Source organism: Pezoporus occidentalis, unplaced genomic scaffold (assembly GCF_034315485.1).
Source record: "Pezoporus occidentalis ecotype Australia unplaced genomic scaffold, CSIRO_AGI_Poc_V1 ctg1, whole genome shotgun sequence".
NCBI lineage: Eukaryota > Metazoa > Chordata > Aves > Psittaciformes > Psittacidae > Pezoporus > Pezoporus occidentalis.
The window spans coordinates 2,863,283-2,887,400 of NW_026912778.1; positions in this window are offsets into that span (position 1 = coordinate 2,863,283).

Sequence of the window (24,118 nt, forward strand, 5' to 3'; positions counted from 1 at the left end):
GTCTATCTTCCAAGACCTTCCTTTACAGCTTCCAAGACGTTATCAGGTTTGGTGCACATTTGTGTTGCTTCCTTGACAAGATAACTTACTGCTTGTGGTGCACGAGGTTGAACACATAGCAAATGTGTGCAGGTCAGTAGGCAGCACCATAGGGAAGGATATTAAGAAACTTTGCATAATCATTCCACAATGGCCAAGTGTCTCCTAAACTGTACATCTCAAAAAGATTTTCACAGTGGAAATAAAACTTCCAAAAGCAAAAATGCCACTAAAGCGCTAAGTTCCCAAGTCCTCCTCCTCAGCGAAGGTAGTGTTTCACTGTCAAACACAACACTGTGAGCCTTGTGAATGCTACCAGCATGACCTTGGAATGTATGCATCTAAGGTTCCACAACCCTGAGCTTAAATTTAAGTAAAAGTGAAAGAAAAGACAGACAAAAAAAGCATGTGTGTGTCTCAGCTGGGCCAGTATTCTGTTACGAAAAACCACTTTTTCCCCACAGTCATGGTTCTGGTAAGGCAGCAGGGTAAGGCATCCAAGAGGTAGGAAATTTTACAAAGTTTGTTACCAGCTTGTAAGTCACATATATATGTTGCATTAATAATATAAAATTATAATTACAGCTTTCCAGTGCTGAAAAGAAATTTTTCCCAATCACTGGAAAGCCATTTAGGAGCACTGATTTTTTCTCTGACACTACCTGTCATGGATAAATTCAGAATATTTGGCTGAAGCAGTTTTCCAGTCCTCTGAGAAATCATTAATAATTTCCTCCTATTAATTAACTATAATTTAATTAAGCAATAATTAAACCGCACACATTTTCACAGATAATTTGCAGCCTTAGAATTCTCCAAGGTTTGTCTAAATCTTACAAACTTATTTAACTCAATAGCCTGAGATGTGGGGCAAATAAACTTAGCATTTAAATAGATAATTAAGTTATAAAGTCATTTAAATATTTGTCATTCTGAAAGTTTTCCTGAACAGAATTGCTAAGTGAGAAATGAAGATTATTCTATCTTAATAAAATTACTAACAAAATTGTACAGAGAAATATATAGATGATGACAAGGACAAGCATCCTGAAATACTGTCTGACTAAAATACAAAATCAGTATACATATGGCACTGCATATAATCACACTTTGGTATTTCATCATGGTGGAAATTCTGGTAATTGTTCATGTTTCCATGGATCCACATATGTGTTTACAGTTGCATTAATATCTTACAAAAGCTGCTTCTTCCAAGTCATATACTCAAACACCAGAGTTTACTATGAACTCCTACTGAATGAAAACCATTTAAAGAAGCCTGCAATGGTAAGCAAAGAACAGCAGAGAAAAAAAAATAGACAAAATTTCTTGTAATTGACTTAAAATCCTTGCTTTGAATGTACAGAAAATCATGGTGTCATCCTAGATGGAAGATATCTTGTTTCAAATACAACCCAAACTTATTTTGTAACTGTCCATGTTTCTGAATTGTTTGAAAAAAATTTAAAAGAATTCAGAAGAATAGTGTTATAGACACTTCAAAACAGTTGCCTGCCTCAGTTAAAACACAGGTATTCTCATGTAATTTCTTAACTAGAGAGTTATTTTCCTTGCCATAAAATATATTTACATGTATACATGCAAATGTATATGTATTACATGTACTAACTACGATAGTAAGCAAACTGGTGACTGCTGTGCATTAAATGCCTTGCCAAAGCAGATTTCCCCACAGATCTGTCAGCAATTATTTTTAAATCCAGGAAATCATGTTCTAAATATAGGAAATACATGACACCTGAGTACACAAGGTATTTTGCAGTCCTGTGGTTCTTCAGGAACCAAGTTTTCAGGGTAAATATTATCATACAGGTTTCTCAGCGGGTTGTATTGGCATCCAAAAACACACAAACTTTTATCAGTAGCTGTTGTTAGACCAGCAAAAATAAATTACTCAAGTAAAAATTAACAGAAGAAAAAAAATAGTGAAACTACACTATTTCCTAAGCTCAGTACCAAATGCAATTTTTTGAGAGGTGATAACATAAAAAAAAAAAGGGGGGGGGGGGGAAGAAACACCATATGAGATATGCTATTGCACTTTTTATTATACCATATCACACCTTAAACTTAGATTCTTCAAACTTACATGCTTTATCGCTATTTTATGACATCATTTTTATGACTGCTGCTGAAATTAAAACCCAGTCTTCAATGCCCTGTCCCATCAACAGAAATTATTGTCTGTGAATTAGACCATTACAGTAGTCTGAAAATTGACTAAAATGAAAATAAATAATAATAAACCCACCCAAGTTATCTATTACCCAGCAAAAGCACTAGATAAAACTGGACAAAACCAATAATTTCAATGAAATATGAAGATATGAGTCACCCTGAATCATCTCTTATTTCATGTATAATGTATTAACTCAGGAAACAAAACTGACAAAATGTGGGAAGGTACAGGAAGCATAATACCAAGATCAAAATCTTAATGTTTTCTTTTTGCATGATTTTTTTTTTTTTTTTTTAACCTTGAGGATGAAGAGGGGTGTTTGCCAATGTATAGCAAGCAAATGCTTGCATCCACTTTGGTTGCAACCCATTTTGTTGTGATGCAGGCATATATTAGTGATAGTATTCAGAGTCAGCAAAATAAACAGACAAAACTGATTAGTCTTTTTTCCACTATCTAAAATTAACTAGCATATCTGAAGAAACTTCACCTGTTAATGAGCGCTATGTACAAGAAAGCATCCACAGAAGTTTAGCCTTGTTTTTTACTATTGTTTTGCTTTTGTTCATCTGTATGCATACTACCTTCATTCCTCTGATTTCAGGATTCAGCTGAACTGCAGTCTGCTTGGCTTCACACAGTTTTAAACAAAATAATGATTCCCTGCTGAGAAGCCTCATAACGTGAGAGCCCCATATTAATTCTGACACATGTTATAGAAACTTTGGCAAATCTTGTAGAAGAAACTGGGATGCAACAGAGCAAATGAGAGGTTTACAAGCTCAATTGCACATGAAAAGTACAGTAAAGGAGTCATATTTTGGAGAGCATGGTGCTGAAAACATTTCTTTCATGATCTTACTTGCAAATTAACAGTCTGAAAATTTAACATGCCCATTTCTTCACACCACATAGTAGTAATTCTACTCAGCAATTGAAGACCCTGAGAAATTAGTGGAATAGGAAGAAAATTCTCAAAGATGTAATTCAGTCACATTAGGGCAAAAAGAAAACAGATTCCTAAAGGCATACTCTTTCCATTAGAAATAAACTTTTGAGGAGCATCAACATTTCATTCCGAAAACACTTTTTTACTCCTATTTAGAAATAATGTATGTAATTCCTTCTTGTGGAGTCAGATTTCCTCCTCAGCTTCATATATATTGTAAGAAATTCTCCTCTCCCTAATCCTTCAAGCTCCCAAAGTTACAAAGCCATCCCCGTTTTATTTCTAACATTTTCTTTAGGAGAAATGTTAGGAACATGAAATGCATTTGCATCACATTTAATGCCTGCAATAATGCAAGAGGTAATTTTATATACTAAGTCTCAAGATGCAGTAGACAGTTTTAGACAATCCACATTCTCACTTTTTTGCTATTTCCAACCATTTCATCACTCATTGCAAAGCATTAGAAGAAATAACAACAATTTCCAAATGATGGAGGCTGTGCCTGAGGTCTTTTATGTGGGCTTGACTTTATTGGCTCCCTCAGGCACAGACAGAATAAACACAGTACAATAAATTGATTCTTTTCTAAGAATTATAACTGCCATAACTGCTTTGGTATTGCAAATAAACTAGACCCAATGTTATTTTATCATTAAATGCGTACTATAACTCAACACTACATAGAAATGTATTCATAGAATTAAGGATGAGACATTCATTTCTCATGCATAAGCACAGTTAGGAGTCATGCTAAATGAATCAATATGTTCTAACTGCAAGCAGCTTCAAGAAGCCTTCCTAACGACAAGTAGCGATGGACAACTGGCAAAAGGTTCATTAAAAATTCAGTCACATCAGACAGTGAATTCTCAGTATAAACAGTGAATATGGATGTGTGAGAACGGGCAAATTAACAGGCTCAAAACATTATTGAGAATTCAGAAGATCCTCCTAAATGCCCTTCTCAATACCCCATAGCAGCTGTGATAAGTATTGAGTTTGTTTCACTAATTGCCCCTTTTCTGCTCTTTGGCCACAAAATGCAAGGAAAGCTTCTGCATATGCAGAGAAACTATCTGTTTGTTGAGGCAGTAGTGAATATAAGAAAGGTCTTCTGATATCTGTCAATTTTCATCCTGTGCAATGTGATGTGATGAGTAATTACACATTACATCTTTTGATGTGATTAATTTTCATGAATGGAAGTTCCATGGCCCCATAATTTCTGTTTCATTTGTACTAAGAACTCTCACATTCATTGCTCATTCTGCTATGAAAGTGAGCAGCACATCCAAATACAGTTAACATTTTATGAGGCAAATGAAAAAAAATAAAGCTACCTTACAGATTCTTTTATTCCTGTATTCAACTACAGCAAGTTGCTATAGGAAGGTGACCATCCAGAACAACCTTCTACTGATTGGTAATTCCACTCTTTGCAGCAATCAAGTCTGAAATATACAGAAACAGAAGAATATGGTGAAAATCAAGAAAAGCACCAATAACAGCTCTCTGCTTTACACACTATCTTTTACTGTTCAAAATAACAGTAAGGTGGAATTAGTGAAATTTGTTATAAGTAATTTGCTTATTATAGGAAATCCATTATGTATAAAAAAAACACAACTGTTTCTTTCAGCTTTTAAAATTTTCAAAACTCTATGTGCAGTGAAACATAAAAAACTCTAAACTTACCTCTTTGTAAGTTGTCTCCTTGCTAAACAGATAAAACAAAATTTTATCAAAACTACATCAAAACTAAATCTTATTACAGATGCCTAACTGACCTGTTGATTACAGGCTCTCAATCTGTTACAGCATTATTCTTCTGTTCCCAGAATATTCCAAAAACAATGGAGGTTCAAGAAAAAACCATACCATAAACCTGCCATAAATGGATTTCAGCATCACTTCTTTCCAGAAGCTCAATGTGACTTTAACTGCAATTTTTCATTCTATTTTGAGAAGATGCATCATTGCAATCCATTCTTTCCCTCCCTTAAAAAAAAAACTTTAACTTTTAAAAAAATAAATCAGATAAAGAGGAAAGTGAAAAAACAGATCAAAGAAAATAATTTACCTCATTTACATGTATTCACCTGTACCAGCTGTTATCATCCTCCTATAAAAATACTCAATGTGGGTGAATATTGTTCTGTAGCTGCAAAACCTATACTAAGTTACAAATTTCTAGCTGAAACAAGAAGTCAGGGCACAATTTTTTTCACTTGTTTTTGCTCAGAAGCATATTAAAGTATGACAAAATATAGTCTTCTGGGTGCTACAGACTGAAGTATGCAATTAAAAAGGGTTACTTTCTAAAGTTAGGTTTTAGGAAGAAAGAATATAAAAGAAGCTCACTGATTTGAAGAATACTGTGCATATGCTCTTGGGTTTCTATACTGATGCCTAGCACTCGCATGATTTTAGTGAGAACTAAATATTTAAGTACCCATGAGAAATGTGGCTTAAGTACCTTCGTCGCTCCCTATTTCTTATCAAAATCATCTTTGTTTTCCCATTAATTGACTATCTTTTCCTACTTTTTAAATAAGAACAGTAGAGATCTGACCTCCTTCTTTTAGTCTCTTTTTTAGACTAGTATCTCAACTATGGAAAGCATCCCTTTATATAACAGGTGATAGCTGGAAAAAATCAATAAGAAGAATTAAGTCTCTAGGACTTCTAGAGTGTGTGACAGCTTCTGTGCTTTATGTTTGCACTATGAGGCTTCCAGCATGACACTGGAGGCTTGGTTTATCCAAAGCACAACTGTTATTCATGTCATTCAGAAAAGAACTGTCTATATTTACTGATCATATACTACGTAAATTTCTGACAGTTCTTTAAAACTTTCTTTTGAAGTATCAAAGGAGCATTACCAGTTGGAGATAAATATACCTGAAAATTGAGAAAAATAATACACCTAGACAAAGAAATACCATCCTGTACTCTAGAAACAGAGAACTGTTGCCAGTAAGATGTTTGATATATTGAAAAAGTACTATACTTTCACTTCTTAATTTAAGTTTGAAGATCTGCTTAACTGAATTTCTATATGAGCATATCTTTTAATTGGAATTTAACTTTGCAGTCTTGGAACTCTGGCAGAAAATCTGCATTTTAGGGTCAAAGCAAAGTGAAACTAAGCAGATCTGAGTATTTTATAGCTCTGTAAGCATACTCATTTTCTAAATTTCCTGAAGCATAAGTACACACTGATGGTGCTGCTAAAATTGACCCCAGTGCATGAAGACTGCTACAGACACTTAGCATCACAATTTTAACACTTTACTGATAGCTAGAAGACAAAATAAAAAGTCAGTTAAGCACCAAGCCAGTTAGGTGGGATTTTTTTAAGATATACCAGAATGCATAAAAGTCTCATCTACAGATGTGCAATTGATACCCTACATAGATGTAATGAAATGCATTCTGAAGATGAGGGGTAGAACAATAAAGGTTTATTTCATTTTGCCTTACAATACTCACACAAAGAAATATCCTAAAAAGCAAGAATATACAAAAGTCTTAAAATCTTGCCTTGTGAAGAGAACTATGCCAACAGATGAAGGAAGCTTTTATTTCACATCCTCAATAAGGTGGCTTAAAGATTTTTATAAATATGGTATTTACTACATGGAAGAAAAAGCATAACATAAAGAAAATTATTTGAATAGCATATCTGAAATAGAATCCGTCAGACTCAAAGCACTGTATAACCAATTTTAACATTTTTCTTTTGCTAGGAAGAATGTATATTTCTAATCTGAAGTGGTGATCAAAGCAAGAATGAGAAAATTCCAGAGAGATATATTTTGAGCAAAATCTTACAGAAAAGGTTATGCTGGGAGATTAGTATATATAAAAATCAGTGTTACTAAGTCGGTTTGTTATTTTTTTAATAGGCTGTCATTACAATAAATGCAGAAATTAAAATCATCACTTCCCTATCTACAAGAAAGATAAATTTGTATTGTTCTGCAAAAGACTTTCAAAATGTGGAGGAAGCTCTTTTCTGTGAGCTTTCCATTTCTATAATGACCACAGCAGTGGGCAGCTATCTATTGCAGTCAGACATAATGAACTGGCTTTATTAGGTATAGCTGCTGTTGTATTTCTATTTTTCCTAAACTTTGCAACACTAAATGATACCAAACATTGGATACCAGTTTTAGAATGCACCTGGGGTTTACTATTATCCATAGATTTCATTTCAATGTTTTGAAGGTTTACACTATTTTAACATTCTTCACAAGCTTAAATATGACTGTTATTTCATCAGAGCTTGAAACAATGCTATATTGCTATTCTCTCAAGTCTTTGGAGAAGTTTGTTTATCAGTGTCTCTTAATCATCAGTAATGAGCTACAATGCAACCCCAAATGCATATCCCCACAACTCTCAGTTCACAGGATAGCAATGAAAAACAGGAGTTGGGTTAAAGATTGCTATCAAAAGTGCTAAGAGATTGATAAATGATTCATATAAACATGTAAGGCATGAGTCCAGCAAGTAGAGCCTAGATGTATATATGGTTTGGGATTCTTTATACCCAAGGAGTTGAATTCAGATAATGAAAACAAATCAACTATTAGCAAGCTAAATAATTTAATACTAAACTGAAAAGAAACAAAAATATGGAACTTTGCAATTGATATAAGACCCCTGTAGCAATAATCTAACAAACTCACACAAAAAAATACTATAAATCTTTACCTTTTATGTAACCATGTAAAGTCCACCAAAGCAAAGATTTTTGAATGAGTTAAAAATCTAAATGAATCTCAAGTAAACATCTCATAAAGAAATATTAATATTTTTTAAATTTATCAAAAGGGAAAATAATGGAGAATTTGGCCACAGACTGCACAGAGCTGTGTATAAAAAGAGTTGAAATAACAAAATTAATTGTTATGAATGATAATATGCCAAATTTCCCTAATAATATATGCATAAATGACAGGATGAGCAAGGTGCAGCACACACTGTTCTGATTAGGAATACAGGGAAAAGCTAAGCAGATTTCCATTTATAAGCAGCATCTGGAGTAGCATTACTAGAAAAGGGGATGGTAAAAAAAATAAAGTAATTCTCTTAATTGACAGGAAAGCCTCTTAAATACATAGCTATTTCTCTCCAACAGATTTAATCTTGGAGTTCTTGAATTCAATAGTATGTCTTTACTTTTAAGGGGCACTGGAGAGGTCAAATGTATCTTTTAATTACTTACTCTAGAGCTTACAAAAAGTTTGTTTGCTGGTGCTTGCTTTTTTCAGCATGGCACGACAACAGAACTTAAATTAGCTTACTACATTCTCTGATTATCATGAAAAAGCACATGCTCCAGTCTTCAATATTTAAATCCCCAAACCACTTCCTCAAACTATACTGACTTTAAATTTAAATTACTTTTACTTATATTGTTTTTTATAATGCTTCTTGCCTCCCAGCCACACAGGGCTCCTATTTGGTGTGTTAGTATCAGTTCTGTAATTTTGAAGATTTTTTTTCTTTCACTAATCATTAATCATCTTGGAATATTTACACCTATTTAATGGATTTTTCTTCCTGTAGCATTTGCATTCCATCTGTGCCATCATTAATTTATATTAGATTTTGAAATATGATACAGTTTATGCTGACATGAATTTTGTGTTCGAACGCTAAATTGAGGCTTAAGAGACAACTGTTTACATGCATCGTTTGTTAATAGATTACAGCTTTTTTAATTGCTGCAAGTTGCACTGACAGTACCTTGTCCAAGAATGAAGAGTCCAAATACATTTTATGCAGGATGAGCCAGAACATGCATTTCTGTAACAGCTATCATTACCCCACTCAAATAATTGTGCTTATATGAGGCATGATCCTGTGCTTGGTCTTTGCACTCTCATGAGACAAAAGTAGTGCCTTAATTATAAGGAATAGAGATTGTAAACTAGGATAAGGATAACAGTAACAGCAAGTATTACATCTGACTACTAGTCTTGTAAGAATTGCTCAGAAAATCACTGCACGAGGGGTACGGTTTCTCTGGTGCTGCATTCTGCTCAGGATTCAACAACCCATATGAGTAAACAGAAGGGCCCATGGTGATTAACAGAAAAATAGAAGTTTGTCAAATTGTAGCTAAATCAAAATGTTTGATTCTAGTTAAGGTTAATTTTAAAACTGCTCTCAGCCTAATTTCTTTCTTATTGTATTCAGGATTTGATTCCTGGCTCAGATTTTGCTATCTCTGGAACTACATAGCATTTATATATAGCTGTTCCTCTGATAATGAGTTTTCTATGTTTAATCATCTGCACGATACCAGAATTTATGTATGAAAACTGACAATTTATATCTGGTCAATTTGCCCAACTCTTCCTTCAGCTGCTGCCATCCTGGTAACAGCATTTCTGCAAATACATTGAAATATGGTAGATATTAAAACAAAATTACTCAGTGATCAAACTGATATTGTTTGTGAAAATGTGACATTTCAGTGATGCACTTAGGATATTTCTGTCCATATCCAAACCTGTCATGGTAGATATTTTAGTAAAGTATATATCAGCACTGGGCAACAGAATTGTTTCTCTGGCTTCAAATTACTTGGGTTGAGATTTTATTTTATAGTATATTCAACAATAATAGTCTGTCATTCTGACCATCACAGGTGAGTCCAGACCCAGTCAATCTCCAGTATGCTGAAGCTGTTTACCAGTAGCTCAGCCCGAAATCCTTTTCTCCAGCACTTTTTGATGTGACAAGTTCCAGTTGATATCAATGAAATTCAGCAGCTTATTTTGACCTCCTGGATTTTCTTACCACTTGCTACATGTAGCTTGAGGGCTATATGCAAACTGCCTTGTGGAGAGAAACCTAGGCTACAGACCTGTTTGTCTACGATGTTCCCACTGCTCAGAATCAGTAACGTGTGGAGATGACTAATGTGAAAGCAATGCATAGCACTTTGCCTGGTCTCCTGAAGATTTTGTATAATGTCATTACAGCCCCAAGACAGAAGAGGAAGATTTCTATTCCTTTTTCTCAAAAGTATCTAAAATAATACCCAGAGAGCGCTGCATTTACTATCACAGTTCTGAGGAAGCACTGTATGCTTGGGAGGATGCTGGAGGAAATTATCATGTTACATGGCAAATAGGAAGCTTTAATGGTCTGAAGAAATGATGCTATACACTGTTTGGGACAGAACTTCCAGTAAACTATCTTGTCAAGACAAGCTACTGCAGCTTCCTGTCAAAAAAAGTATTTGGTTTACTCCAGAAGGAATGAGAAAGCATGAATGCAGTGCAGACCAGGCCCCTGAAATGAAAGAGAACACTAGCTGTCTTGGCAGTAGAGATCAATCTCTTCTTAAAGAATCTCCGATCTCTTTAAGTTTGTCCTAACGTTTACCTGGATGGCTTGAGAGGATTGCCACTGGGGAGACTGAGTCCTGGGTGAATCTCTCAGAACTGCAATGGCTGCCTCTTCATCAGCACTGCAGGTTGCCAGCTACTCTCCTCCTCAACTTCCTCCTGCCAAGATTTTGGATTGCAAACTTTTGCAGTTTAAAACATGGCTTTCTAGAAAACATGGTAATCTAGAAAGATTACACATCCAGACTACCAGGTTTGTGTTGCAGTGACACACTTCAGGAGAATTTTCACAAAACTATTATCACTTTTTCATACCAACACAAACTGAATGGAGGGGAAATGAGACAAGCAGTTCTCATATCTCCTTCTATTAGCACTTCCATTTTGTGAGAGCAGTTTTCATTAAACATCACCAGAACATCATTATAGGCAACGCCTTATTAGAAAAATATAAAGAGACTTACCACCCTTGCAAACAGTCCAGAAAAAGTTTAAGACATTCAAATACTTTCTGACTTCAAGTGACAAAGCCCTCATAAACAAATCATGGCAAGAGCTACTCCTTTAGCAAATAGGCTGAAGAAGTTCTGGCACAGCGATGTTTCTTCTTCCCATGGAGGCAGCTTAATTTGTTGCTTCTTTCTTGAGATTACAACTCGCCTGTAGGGATTTAGATGCACTTTCTACTGCCTCTTTTAAGCCCTAAATGTCTGAAGAAAATTGGGTTTACCTGGCTTTGCTGAGCAGACATCTCAGGGAAAAAGCACTGAAGTTTCCATAATTATTGCTTTCTTTCCAGTCTTCCTCTTGGGAAGACAGGTGTATTATAACAATTGCAAATTCTACTGGAAAATACAGGGGTAGATAACTTTCTCTTTGCTGATTTTAATTCCACTGTGAAAATTCAGTGCTTTTCAGTTACGGTGCTCTTTTAGCCATGTAAAGAAAGCATTTGACCATTCTTATTTTAACCCCTTTATTTTTTCACAGGTGCTCAGCACTAAGCTTGGATTTCTAAGTGGCAAAACATTACTACATAAAAAAGAACACTTTTTCCCTGACATGTTAAGTCAGATGAAATCATGGGTTTGCATTTTCTAGTCTTGCAAGTTACCTGAAAGATTTCTGAACTTGTTAGACCATTCCACTTACTTGGCATCTATGTTGCCTAATTTATTATTTGGTTTCTGGAAATGCTTTTCTATAACTCAACTGTTATTATAAGTAAAATAAAATAAGAATCTATACCATTATCATTCATTCATTTAAACCTTTAAGGTTGAATGGGCTAACCAACTGTTTTATCTCACCATGGTAAGAAAACTGTTATGCTGCTTGGTCTGCGCTGCAATGCAGAAAATCTGTGTGTCTAAATTTTTTAGCTAGTTATGCAATTTGGTAAAAAAAAAACAAACATAGCATGCATAGCATACTTCAGGTTCTTAGTGCTGCTTCACTCACTCAAATATCTGATTCATTCTCCAGGCTCCTGAAACATAAATTATCTACACAATAACAAAACTACTCCAAGGACTAATATGCAACCCATGCCGCACCCTGGTGGAAGAGCACTGGACATATGCATTTGCGATCTCTTTTCCAGTAGTTAAAATACATCCTTTAAAACTGGAAGCGCAACTTGAGAACTTTTCTGAATAACGCTGCCTGGAATCCTGCAGTCAACTTCATCTATTCATGGTAAACTGTAAAAAAAAAAAAAGTTTGAAAGTCAGTCAAGTGTTGCTTTAGGCACTAAACTATGCAAGTTGTGATATAATTGCATATTCACAGTTGAATGCAATGATAAACATTAATTTACAGTCTTCATCCAAGAATCTAATAAACAGGCATTTATGGTAGTGAAAAAGCATAGTGCAAACAGTTTCCCAAGACTACCCCAACTCTACAAGGAAAATTCTAACAAAATAGGTCATGGAGCATTTTAAAAGTAGAATAGAGGCTTAAGCAGACTCTATTGATCAGAGTTAGTAGGTGCTGCCATTCTACAATATTCCAGTTTCCCCAGCCTGATATTGTAACAGTAGCTTGAAAGGGAATAGTAAAAAAAAAGAAAAAAAGAAATTACTAAGTTGACAGCTCAATTGCAAAGTAAAACTAAGTCATATTATACAAAGACACCTGATGAAGGATCTCTTTTTATCACTTAGTTTTTTTCCTCTGTAATCTTAACATGTTTTTCCTTGATGCCAAGAAACAGTCAATAAAAAGAAGCCTTTATTCCTGAACAGCACCTTTGTTCTTCCCAAGCCTTAGCAACTGTTCATCAGTTTATAGATGCAGTAAAAGCAGAACAAGAGGAAACAGTATGAAAGAACTTTCTACCGCTTCCTGCATTCAGCTTTAATCTGGTATCTGACACTCAGAGAGGTAAAACTGCTAAACACTACACCTAGTGACAAAAAAAAACCACCTCCTCTTTTTTCTGCTCATGGGCTTAAACCACGACAATGTTAGACCATGTCCCTTGAGCTGAGCACTGCCTGATGTTACCATTTTCTGCAACAGTAAAAATTTATGTAAATTTTTATTTGATTTGTTGGGGCAAGCAAGCTCTGCTAAGTAGCTATAGAATATGAAACGTCTTTGTCAGATTTTTCTGAGGACAGAGAGTACTGTTCCATTTAGGAAATTCTCAGTCAGACCAGAGCACTGTACTATAACAGCCACAGGCACAGCTGAGAAGGGAACCTGATAACATTTCTCAGTTCTAGGTTTCACTGTTGCCATTTCTGAACAGCATATCAGGACAAGACGTGCCAAAACAAATTCTCCCATGCACAACAGATTCCTCATGTGGGAAGCCTGGACAAGAAGTCACAGGTTATGTCAAGGCTCTATGGCTGGGCAATCGGAAAATGGATAAAGTGAGGGCACCAGCTGAAAGTAACATCTGCCACAGAGCCCACCCTTGTGCATCAGAGTATTTTTACATTTTCCTGGCCACAGTTTGACGTGAAAGCTTGCATACAGCTCTCACAGAAACCTACATAATGATTATTTTTCCATCACAGTTTAAAAAAACAATAAAACCCAAATCAAAACCAACCAATAAAAAAAAACAACACACACCTACTTTTGACAAAATCTGTTACTCAAAAAAAAACCACCAAAACCTATTTGGATTGAAAGGAGGAAACACATATTTAAATTAAGGTAATTTGGCACTACAACAAGTGTTGGTGGTAGCTAATTCTTCATTTCTTGACATTTCTGCATCAAACCCAGATATTTTTAATGGCTGTTCCATAGTATATAGCCATTGTAACTCTATGTGGAAATACTTTGAAAATTGCCCTGCTCTGTTTAATGGCATAAATTATAACAGAAGAATAGGCATTTCAGATGTTAAAGCACCTTGATTTAATAATGCAACCCAAAATTTTATTTAGCTGTTAATAAGACAGTTACTCCACAAAAAAAACCTGTTGTGGTTTAAAACCAGGCAGAGGGCTTGTTCACTCATTCCCCTCCCTTTTTGTTCTCCCCCTACTCCCGGAGGGACAGAGAGGAGAATCGAAAAGAATGCAACTCACACGGGTTGAGATAAGAACAGTTTAGTAACTAAGGTATAACACAGATCACTACTGCTACCACCAATAATAATAATGATAAAGGAAATAACAAGGGAAGAGAATACAACATCTCACCAACAGCTGCCCAATAACTCGCCCCCCCCAGCCCAACCAAGCTCTGACCAATGCCTCCTCCAACCCCGCAGTCCCCCAGCCCTTCCGGCTAACTCCCAGTTACATCCTGGGCATGACGTGCTGTGGTATGGAATACCTCTTTGGTCAGTTTGGGTCAGGTGTCCTGTCTCTGCTTCCTCCCAGCTTCCCCTCCTCCCTGGCAGAGCATGAGGCTCACAAAGTCCTTGGCCAAACCAAAACATCCTTGTTATCAGCTCTGTTCCCAGGCCGAAAGTCAAAACACTGCACTGCACCAGCTACCAAGGATGAGAAAAATGACTGCTACTGCTGAACCCAGGACACAATCAAAAAAAAAAACAAACACCCAAACCAAACAACTTTGTCACGACAGATATTTTTTGTTTGTTTAAGAAACTGACAGAATACCAAATTAAATGACTCATGGTACCAAGAAACTCCTCTGCTTCCTTTCTATAGAGAAATTATTTCTGCATATCTTTTATTTCATGACAGCATATTTCATGACAGTGATTTTCTTCTATAGGTACAATTCAATTAAATAAAAGACTTGTGCTACTTAGAATGACTTCGAACATTAAATTCAAGTTTATCAACAAACCACTTATTTTGCTATAACAAACTCCTTTGCAGTTTATTTAAAACAACTGGGTTATACTAAAATACTCCTGGGTTAGGTTACTTAGAATCTCAGATTAAAGACATACTAATACTCTTCTACATATAACAATAAAATTTGGTATTTACATCAGCGTTTCTCAGTGTATGGATTTTTGTATGATCCTTTAAAGAGAAAAAGCTACTTATGTTGATCTTAAATAGCTTTAGATCAGGCCTGTAATTTAGGCATGTGCTGAGACTCTGAATAGTGTGTCCTTTTTAAGAAGTTTCTCATTTTAGTTCCATGAGGACCAGAATCACCTCAGTTTCAGTTAACATTTTAAAATTATTATGGTTTTGCTTTCATCAAGGTACAGACTATGGAGATGGCCATGTCCATCACTGATCCTAACCACAAGTTCCAAAGAGACATTACAACAGGATCTCCAGCTGCTGCAATTATTTCACTAGGAATTTAGCTTTAGCAAATTAAATAATTTTTTTTAAATGTGAAATTATGATTCTTCCTGAAGGCACCCTATATTCACAAGCAACTGATTTCTTTTCAGTCTAATGTTCGGAAAAGGCTTATGAAGAACAAGGTGTCAGCTGAGCACCATGCAGGGTCTTAAAAAGAACAGAAGGAAAGAGATCTCGGGATGGGCTCACTCTCTCAGCAGCCCATTATTTTACTACCGAAATATCTTCCAAGCACAAAGATGTTACAATCCTGCACCAGTCTTGGTGAAACTGCCAGCGTAGCTGCCAATACACACTGCAGTGGATTTTGAAAACCTGGATCATGACAGAAGATATTGTCCTCCTATGGCAAACACCTGGCTTGCATGCAACCATATCACTTTTGTTCTGTTTCAAGACTCTGGGCTGCAAAAAGAATGAACTTTTTTGGGCTGAGTTTCATGACAACTTCAGTAAGCATATAAGCAAGTCAATCAGCCACATCATCATTAACTGAAAGAGTTGTATAAGCAAACCTCTCCCTTACAGTGACACTTATCCACCTTGCTCCATCCCAGCACTCCCACTGTGGGATTCATTCCACCAAGCATCTCTAAAAGCAATGATGTAATAGCTCTGGGAACTGACCAATTCTTCCAGCTCATCCTGTTTCTTTCTCACACTGCATGCATTGTTGTATAAGCATTTCAGGTGTGCTTCTGAACCTTCCATGCTCCCAGTAATGCCCTCATGTTGAGGGAGCTCAGGTCCACTCCTTTAAAAATAGAGTAAGTTTTGCTAGAATTTAAGCCTCTCACAGCAATCATCTTCAATCTTTCTTGTCTGCAGTTGCCTCAGAACACAAAATGGATCCTTAGGAAAGGCTATGAAATAATCCATGAAAACAGAATTACTCACATCTTTCCCTATGGAAAGAATTTCATCTTCTATATGATTTCTCCAATTGCTCTTAAATTATAAATAGCTTAACTGTTATGTATTTATTTAATAGTGTTTAACTGCCCTCTGCAGCTGAATCAGAGGTAAAACGTGTAGGAAAATTTTATATCATGACTCATGACCTATTTCTGACTTCTCACAAAATCATGTTCACTCTTGCTAGATCTCAAACTGTCAAAAATAACCCGGTGTGAGTTTTATGAGTAGCAAGCTTAGAATATTGAAGCAATGTACATAGAAAATTGAGATCTTTTTGTAAATCTTGCAAGCATTTGTCTTCTACATTTCAGGAATAAACAGGAAACTTTGGGCTCCAAAAAAAAAGGGCTTGTTTTTCACTGTTTACTTTTTGGTCCTGTGAAATCACAGGGTTAAGAAAACATTCAGAGCAACCTTTACAAACAAGTTCACCTGCAAAAGAAAAAGAACAGTAAAACCGAATCTTGCAGACAACTTCCATGAGCAAATTCTTGTCCAAGAATTTAGTGTCTGAACCCATTGCAGTTTGACTTAATTATGCTGTAGATAAAAGATCAAGTGTCTTAAGCAGCTTTTTTTCATCTGTCTCCACATATAACAGTGTATTAGAATTATTGTTCCTACTCACTTGGATTTAGTGCCATTCACAGTATCATGTAAATTGTGATCCACTGTTCTATATGCTGAATAAATACCAAATAAATGCCAGTTCCCATGAAGATGGCAGTTTACAAGACAAGTAGTAAAAGTTGACATGTGACTGAGTAGAGGTGGGGTACAATGACTAAACTGTATTAAGACAATTTCAACTGCTTTGATTAGTAGTAATGACTAAGAAATCACATACATTCCTTCATGAAAAAAAAGAGAAAATTCTGATAATGTAAAATGTAAAACAAATCACTGCCATATTTGCCAGAGATTAGTAAAGGGCGATGAACAATGTATCTGCAAAGCCAGAAAATTCCATTTTCTGCCCACCAAGAAAGCGCTTGTAAAATCCTAAGTGAGCTTTTAAGAACAAACAAACAAACAAACAAGCAAACCAAATCATCCTGGTTTTGTGCTGTATCTTTTAAACGCTAAGCTCTGCTCTGAATCGCAACCTGCACAGCAACCACAGGAGGTGAAATACTGGCACAGGAGGCTCCAGTCAGCAAGGGCAGAGAAGTCAGGTAGCTTGGTAACAGTGTTACAAGTAATGTTTAAAATTCCATCCGTTTAATTCCTCAACGAGAGGACGTTTGGTAAGTGATGTTACTACTAAAAGTGATAGTACAACACCTACAGTCACTGATCAACTTAGAAATGTAATAAAAAGCTTCAGAACTACTGAAAGTAGAACAGAACTTTAAAAATGATTTTTTTTTGTTTGTTTTTAAGATTACTTAGATTTGCAGGTTAGCACTGAACACCTGCTACCTAGAAGACCCCAGGAGAGATTAATTTCTCCCCTATTGTACTGCTGAAGTATAATGTTAGTACAGGGTGGGCTTCAACTCCTTATTTCCTTGAAACACTGGCATCTCGGTAGAATGACAAAAATAAAAACAAACATAAAAATCACACAATAGCTCTCACTCAAAGAAGCTGTGAGAAAACAGCTTGATTTTAAAAGTTAATTTCCAAGCCCATTTGCTTATACTATCCCCCAAAATTTAAAAGAAAGCAGAAGGCTGACTGATAACACTTACAAATTTGAGACAATTTACAAATAGGTTGCTTTATAGCAAATTAGCTATAATACATCACCATTTTTAAATACAGTGAACTGTAGCAATAGTTCTTGTCTTTTATAAGCCTTGGTTTTTATAAGCTCTTCCAAGTGGTTAGGAAGATGCAGAGAGTCTAGAGACCATACTTACCAAAAAATTTAAAAAATAATATTGTGCAATGAATTTTATTGCTGAATTTTGAATGACATTAAAAATACCTTGCAACATGCAATTATACAGTTACATGCATGAAGATGCTATGTTCAGAAATCCTTAAATTTAACTTTATGACTACAACTTGCACTTGCTTTCATTACACCTATTTTAACAACAATATCTTTTCAGTCTACAGATTCCTAGCAACACCATTTTGAATACTTTTGCTGAGAGTGAGAGAAGGGTGCCTGATGGAACTTCACCTGTTTAAAGCATAGCTCCTTTATGCCCTTTTCCAGACCAGGTATCCCTGAGAGAGAATGGGAAAATAACCTAGAGGGGCAGAGGAGAGAGAGGAACCACACCGGTCATTTTTTTTGCACTGATCTCCAACCAGCACAAACCCCTCTCCAATTCATGACTGGAAACCTCTGCTTTTTCTCTGCAGCTACCCTCCCAAGCATAAAAACAACGGAAGGAATAGCTCTTTCTTGGAAAGGGCTGAGATTCATGACAGAGCTGGAGCCTCTGGTGTCATCATCAGAAAGCCACCAGCCAGAATAATTTAATTCACAGACACTTTGGAATTTGGTAACTGGTACTCTTGCTGGTACCATTTAAAGAAAGTGTCCTTTGTGAATTTAGAGCTTATGAACAAGCAGAGTATGAGTAATGTCATTGCCACTCCTAACAAAGATCAAATCCCAGTGAATCAACTACCTAACAAAGATCAAATCCCAGTGAATCAACTACATGGGATCCAAAATATCACTGTGACAGACACTCCAGAACTACATCATAATGCTTCTTCTGTAAAAAAGATGGGTTAAGCTTATAGCCCTGTTGAAGTGAAAGCTCACTGAAAATCAAAGAACAGAGTAGCATACCTCCAGGGAAATAAATTGTTCAAAGGCTCAGCAGTATCTTTCCAGCAGTATCAGGCTGCTTCTCACATCTTGCCCTGAGTTCTTGCTCTGCCTCTGACCTGCTGTGTGACCCTGAATAATACACCTACTTCTCATCTCTGGGCTGTGAACCTCTCTCTCAGACTGAATCTGTGTTTGCAACACACAGCAAGTCACCTGCTGCTAGGTACCCAAATGCTGCCACTGCATTGCATCTAACAACAACTGCAAGTGTACTGTATCTACCCTATCTTTAGAAAGTTTGAGGGGTTTGGAGTTGTTTTTGTAGCGTTATAAACACTGTCTTCTTTCCGTTTTGGAGCCCAGGTGATATAAAAGAGAAACTGCCTAATAAAATAGAAACCATGAAAAGACTCACAAATCTAACCACCACAGATGAGCCTCTTTGCTGTAAAACAGGATGACAGCACATTTCAAAATGCACATTCCAAAATGAGGTAGTTCATTCTGAATTAGAGAAGAAAGAGAATTAAAAAAAAAATACAAAAAAAAACCCAAACAAGAAAAACCTACCCCCCCAAAAAAAAACAAAATAAACAATAATAATTAAAAACAAACAAACAAAAAAAAAAAACACAACAAAAAAACAAACACAAACAAACAAACAAAAAACCCGCAACAAACAACCAAATCCAAACACTGAGGCTTGGCAACAAAAGCTATCTGGAAACATCTCAGTCTCTGAACAGGTAGTAAACTGATCTCTGTAAAACCAGGTAAAGGCCATCAAAAGTTGACAGCTTCAGCTTCCAGCACTGAACAAACAATCCAGGCACTCTTAGAACAAGTTTAATTAGTATAAGCAATAGCATCTTAACAAATACACAGGCTATTGGCCAAGCACAGAAGGCAGCAGCTTCAGGAGCATGATAAAAGTCATGGCAATAGCACCACATGGAAGCAAGCAGAAATATTTAAAAAGCACTTAGTTAACTAACCCTCCATCACTACAGCTATGTCTTGAGGCCATGCAAGGCTGCAGCATAATTCAGCTCAAACAGGTACTAGACAGACTTGTATTCCTGCATTATCATCCTTGTGAATCCACAATTAGCTCAGGAAGAGAAAAAACACACTATTATTCCACAGATTTTCTTCATAGTCATCTATGAGAAACTAATTTTGTAGTGGATACTTCTTTTGCTAGATCTTCTTCATGGCCTACATGGCAGTCATTAATGGACTGTTTCTCATGCCTAAATCTTGTCTTCTCTATGGTAAAGACACTGAGAAAAGAAAACTGAACTACTTATTTTGGAAAATAAGCACAACATGCTACAAGGCAGTTACAGTCCAAAGGAGCAGAAAAGCAACTGTATATTTGGCATAAATTAAATGACTAGAGATTCTCTTGGCATAGGCTATAAAGAATAAGGTTCTGGAATAATTCACATAAGTGGATGTCTGCACCCAGCTCTTCACAAGTACTTCATTTCATTTAATTTCCTCCCTCTTGCATTTTCACAGCAGTGAAGCAGTCATCGTGTCCCCCCATACCTCAATGCTTAAAATTTCTTATTCACGACAGTAAGAGTTACTGCATTCAGTTATCCAGTTTGCCAGCATAAAACAGTTTTCAGGGTTAAAAAAGCAGTATTTCACTCACTTTTAAGTGAAGCTAATACCTAGCGGTAGTATTACAGACTTCTACACTAACACTTAACACTAAACCAAGGAAATCAGGGTTCATATCTTCCTTAAAATTATTCATCAGAATAAATGGAGAGACAGAGGAGATTTTTTTCAGCAACAGGGCACCATCAAATAACTGCTGATCTTTCTACAACAGTACACCCAAACACACCACAATGACCATCTACTTAGGCTATTGAAGGCAGCACAGTAAAACTGATATGCACAAAGATTCAGTTAAACTTATAGATGAGCTTTCATAGCAAGGTGTTATTAGCATGGCAAACAAGATTAAAAAAAAAAGACACAGAAACCACGAATTAAGAAGCTGAGAGAACAAAAGCTAACATAATTGAATTGGGACTGCTAAGAGGAGGGAGGGAGAAGTTACTTCAGTAGGATTAAAAACTTTTCTTGGAAAAGTACATTTTTTTCAAACTCTTTGTGGTTTAAACTTCTTATTAGCATAAAATCTGTTTTTTAAACCATTTAATCAGAAATCCACCTGCTCTGAGAAAGTCCCAAGACTTTATCAGTGCTATGAGAGCCATTTTACAGGTATTCTAAACCACAGAAATCTACAATATTTACAGTTAGTCTTTAAAATTATTTCTCTAATAACTTCTCAAGGCATCATTGTCCTCTGGAAAGTAACTGAGATTACTATACATAGGATTATTTTTAGATGTTAGCTGTACAGCTCCATCATATGCTTGCATAGCGTGCAGCTCCTCTTCCACTTATTAGCCAGGAGTGGCTTGTTTAATGTCTGCTAGTTTCTCCTTATTTTATTTTCTTGATTATTCTAGCATCTCTTTGCACCTGTGCAAGGTGCCAAATTCATTTTACTTCCTTTTTAGTGTTCTTCTGTTAACTACAGCACAACAATCTCTGCTTTTCAGATATATCCCTGTCTTCTCACTTAAGGCCTTTATTTCTTTTCTTTCTGCTGTGCATTGTCCCTTTGATCTTTTGCTCATTTTACATCTACAGATACCTTCTGTGGACAGGAGCACTTTATTGTTGAGGGTTTTTCCTCAACTTTGATTTAGCTTCACCTGATAAAGATTAATCTATGAGTCTTGCTGCTGTAAATGACACCATGCGCAAACTGACTTAGATATTATTCCTTTACTTTCAATTCATTTACAAAGGTAAATAAATCCAAAATATGCTGATTTTGTCTAACAAACTTTGAGTAAACTCTTAATACATTTTTCAAAGCATCAGAGTACCGACCGTTCTTAACAAACCCCAAACTGGCATGTCTTGCAGTCATGCCAGAAAAGTGTTGACTGTGCTCACAGTTAACTACCATTTGCCTTCCCAAAGAGTAAGTAACAGTAGAAGAAACAAAGAAGCAGCAGAAATGCTTTTTAGGAAAGGATGCTGACATACAGTGCATATTGCTTCTTAGAGGATTATCATAAGATAGTAAGATATCAAGTCTAAGTCTTCAATATTGCACAAAAACTCAAAATGTATCTAAGATAGCTAGATAAAGTAGCTTATTTTCACTGTTTTCCACTAGACATCAATATCCACATCTCTGTCTGATGGTTAGGTTCTCCCTCAAAGCTACTTGCTTTTGTATTTAATTGCTGAATACAATATGAACATTACATTTCAATACATATTTTGGAAAATTTATTTTCCTTTAATCCAGTTTGTCTCCTCTTCCTACCATTTGAAGTTATAGTTCCTATTCTTTTCTATATACAGCAGTAAATACTTTCTGTAGTACACCTAGTATATTTTCTTCTATATTACTCCCCATAGTTGAAGCAGGGAGCTAATATGCAAACACAGCTCCTTTGCAGTAGAAAGCAAAATTACATATTGAGTCAGGCATATTACTTAATATAATCTTATTTCTAAACAAGATAATAATAAAAATAATAACATAATATTTCTTCCACACTGAGGAATAATAATAATAACAATGCATGAAATCTTATTTCCCATATCTACAATCAGATGTAGTTTCTGTGTTTAGAAATCCACAAAGCTGTCACTCCAGAGAGCCATACATCAAAACAAAAAAATCTGGCCTGTTTCAACTACTTCTTACCTCTGTACCTGACCCTCATGGTTCTTTGTGGCTTCTTTGGCCATTCTTTGGCTAAGTTCACATGCATTAATGCTTTCTTGCTTTACCCCTCACTTCACACTAGGCCAGCACAAACATTCATACACTTACGCATGACTTGAACTGAGGCACTCCAGAAGCTGAGTAAGAGAACTAGAAGCAGAAAATAGTTAGCTTGATTAAACTGGTATTTAAGAAGACCTAAGAAGCTATGGGCCCAATTTCATCCTAGAAGATTGCTCAAGGTGAGTAGTTTTTCTGCTTAGGTTTTCGGACATTTTGTTTGGGGACTGTTAGGGGTTGTTTTTTGATTTTGGGTTCTTTTGGTACGGTTTTATTTGGTACCATTTGTTTGCTTTTAACTAGTTTTTAACTTGTTTCTATTTAGACCAAAATCTTGTCTGTGCTCATCTGCACATGGATTACCTCTACTTTCACAGAGCCTGCTTCAACTGCTAGAACTGTAACTCTTTCTCTGGGTCACTTGTTCAGCAACTTCTACCAGATGCCAAGAGACTCCAAAAAGCAGGATATACAAAGTTCAGAAGTACATAGCAATTATTTACTTGTGAATACACATAAGACATGCCCAGGTGTGATGACCAGAATGGGATAATCCTCAACCTTACTAAGTCATCCACTTGTAATTATCTGCTTTTTCTCTTACAGTTTAATACCTTTTCTTATCAGTGTTCTTCCTCTTTAATTATTTCAGGATTAAAATAAACCATATATTAATAATTTTCAGAACAGAACTAAGCATCACATTGCTCTGCAGCACCAAACCAGACCTTCAACCACAAACTGGTGGAGCTCCAGCCAGGAGCTTGGGTATCTGTTGTTCAGGTAATCTCACATTTACACATTCTACATCTTCCACCTAGGAAGAAATGGGCATTTGTTACAAAGTTAACCCAAGTAACTATCATCCACTTCTGAGAATGGTCTTAAACCAAGACAGTAATTCAGCACCACACAGTCACAGGCTCACTCCTCTATCCTGCCTTGTCCCAGGCAGGATAGGTAGGAAAATCAAAAGAATGTAAACTCGCAGGTTGAGGTAAGAACAATTTAATAACTGACATACAATACAATACTACTACTAACAATGATAATTGAAATAAGGGTCAAGAATACAAAACCAAAGGGGAAAAGAAAAAAAAACAACAATAAACACCAGTGATGCACAACACAATTGCTGACTACCTTCAGGCCAATACCCAACCTGACCCAAGAAACAATCTGGGCCTTCCAGCTAACTCTGCTCAGTTTATATACTGGGCATGATGTGCTGTGGTATGGAATACCCTTTTGGCTTCTTTGGGTCAGGTGTCCTGTCTCTGCTTCTGGCTTCT